A 3083-nucleotide genomic window follows, 5' to 3' on the forward strand; every position below is an offset into this window, starting at 1 on the left:
GCACATAAATAATCTCTGAAGTCTTGGAATTATAGGAAAGTATCTCAGAGTCTTTGCAGGAATAAGACGACCTTTCTTGTCAGGTTGGTTCTCGCTATTATCACTGGAATTTTCAGTATATCGAGAAGTTCCACACACACGACAGTGTTTTTCATCCTTTAGTTCTTTTCTATACAGGAGGCAATCATTAGGACAAGCATCAATTTTTTTATAATCCAGACCTAAATCTCTTATCATAGACTTTGTCTTATGGAAAGATGAAGGTATGTTAATGTCAGGCATTGCCTCTTTCAATAGCTCAAGAAGTGAAGTGAATGAGGCATTGCTCCAACCGTGCAAACACTTTAACAAGTACAGACGGATGGTAAAAGATAATGTAGAAAATTTCTTGCAACCCGGGTATAACTCTTGACTTGCCCCATCTATTAAATTGTAAAACTTTTTAGCCTCTTCATTTTGACCTACAGTAACACCCTCAGCATGAGATACATCTCCAAATGCATCATTAAGCAGTCCTTCGATGTCATCGCGTGCACCTTCTTCATCATCCGTGTCATCGTCAACTGCCATCGGGATTGCCCATTCGCCATGATTAATCCATGTTCTATATCCCTTAACAAATCCGTCGGCTACTAAATGGTCAAATACCACATCTCTTCTATACCAATTAATGTTACAACACCTCTTACAAGGACATTGAATTTGTCGTCCGTCTGGTTCTCCCTCAGAGTATGCAAAGTCTAAAAAACTAATAACACCATTGATATACTCTTCGCTATACCTCGGTAGATCCATCCAATGCTTTGGCATATCACAAAACCTAATCGATAATTATTAAATTTTTTAGGCGAAAAATTTATAAGGGGTTGCAAAGTGAAGATTAGAAGAATAGAGGAGGCAGGGTGTTATTCGCTACAAAGGGAAATAGTTCCTAGTCTTAGAAGTAATTCTCTAGAAACCCATTGAGGTAAAACAAATAAAGAGAAACATAGAATTTATAGTACAAATATAATAAGTTAAATTGCAACTTCAAAACTAACAAATCAAAAGAATTAAAGTATGCATTGTACCTTGCCATGACACGATCAACGTTTTGACAAAATCTTCTTGGAAGACCTTAACCAAAAACTTTCGCCTTCAACCTTAACCACGAATAACTGTAAAAATTACAAACAAAAAAAATTGTAATTGCCATATCCAACCATTTAACCACGAATTTAGCACAATCATCATTTAGCAAGCAAGAATTAAATTGATATAATCAAACAGATTTGGGACCCAGCAGCAGTAGTAGCAATTAAACCATTTAGATAAATAACCTTCTATGTGTGGTTTTTATTCACAAACAGTTAGGGAGAAAGGTCTTTTTAACCAATGATAAATTAATAATGCATAATAGTTCTCTTAATGTAACCAATATCATGGATTATATCTGTGGTGCAAGTTGAGCATCCAAACAAAATGAGTGTCTCGAGTAAAAAAAGAAAAAGAGGTTGCTGAGTTTCACGAACTAGTTTAAGCATGTTATATCAATATTATATATATACATAGCTCATGATATTCATAACTAGTGTACCCTTGTTTGGCTATTCCATAATGGGAATGGCTCTTTCGGAAAATAGAGCACCCAAGGTCTCTGTTTTGCTCTCTTTCGTGGCTCTGTTCTTCAGCTCCAGTGGAGTTGGGGCACAGAATTCTCCAGTGTTCGCCTGCAATGTGGCCAAGAACCCTGCATTGGATTTAGAGTATGTCTATTTAATTTGTTTTAGATGTCATCAATAAGTGTAATCAATAACTTATTAATCGACCTATCTAGCTCCTTTGTTAAAAGTTAAATTTTTATAGATATTAAGGGTAGCAAAGAAGAGGTCTATTTAGATGTCTATTTTTATATCTATTTGACACAGAATTTTGTCAAATAGTTCCTTGTTTCCTTCAAACAAGTATTTCAGATAAAGGGAAGCAAAGAAGAGGTGGAAATGCTAGCCGACCAATTCATGAATTGAATTTGGCCGTAATAAAGTAGGTGTAAAGTCAAAATGTGCCAAATTCAGTTCACAATTGGAAATTGATACCATAAAGATTTTAGAAAAATTTGACAGCATTCCGGTAGTAAATTGAGCGTTCCCAAATTAAAACAGCAGCAAACAACAATTCATATGAATTTAGAGAAATTCAAACAGATACAGCGAACAGTAAATTCATATGATTCAGATAACATTAAGCTAGAGTAGCAGAGCAGCAATATACAGCTCATATGAGTTCAAAACACTTCAGACAAAGCAGCAACTATAATTTCATATGAGCTGATATGCATATTCAAATAGGGGCAGCAAGCGCAGTCAAACAAATTAACTTTCCTATGAACCCATATACACTTAAACTCACAAAAACCATATACATAGCTTCATAGGAATTCAAAAAGTGAGCTAAAATTTAGCAAGAGCAAAAATACAGCACTACGATAGCAGAAAGGGATAAAAATAATGGACTCAATCAATATTTCTTTATTGAATTCAACCTGCAATGATCATTTCTAAACAACAACTATTATGCTTGCAGTAGCATTAATTCAATGAATTACTCATAACTGACTCCAACCATGAAGTGCAAATAGGAATAAAGCTTCAGCAGCAATCACAGTTTAAACTCACACATTGAGCATATATCACATTCAGAAATTGATGTAACTGGTACAAGAATGCAGCAGCATTAATAGCACAAACTCAAAAATTCATCAAAGTTAAATTTATCTACAAAAACTTTCAAAACAAAAAGTGTTTCAATATTAAACACATAACACATTAAATCATTCACCTATTCAAGAAATCAACTTCAGTCTCAGAAGAATATTACCATAAGAATCAGCAACTGAGAGAAAAATTGTAGTTTTACTCAAAAGGGGTATAAGTAACTACAATGTCCCCATTTTTATAGATGACTACCTAGATTTCTACAATGGAGATGTCAAACAATCAGATTTCTGTCAATTAGATAGTTAAATTTTTTCTGTCAATTAATTATAAATTATTTTCTTGAAATTATTTTTAACTTTAAATTTTAAATTTTTAAATTTAAGCTTT

The 3083-nt window shown here is 33.5% G+C and overlaps 1 long non-coding RNA gene across 1 annotated transcript in view; it reads right to left on the reverse strand.

The window, feature by feature from the left end:
* LOC110266632 overlaps positions 1645 to 3083 on the reverse strand; it is a 1725-nt gene continuing 286 nt past the window's right edge. Inside the window, exon 2 of the long non-coding RNA XR_002354078.1 lies at positions 1645 to 1729. This is a non-coding gene — a long non-coding RNA (uncharacterized LOC110266632). The remainder of the gene's footprint in view (positions 1730 to 3083) is intronic.

Source organism: Arachis ipaensis, chromosome B09 (genome assembly GCF_000816755.2).
Source record: "Arachis ipaensis cultivar K30076 chromosome B09, Araip1.1, whole genome shotgun sequence".
Lineage (NCBI taxonomy): Eukaryota > Viridiplantae > Streptophyta > Magnoliopsida > Fabales > Fabaceae > Arachis > Arachis ipaensis.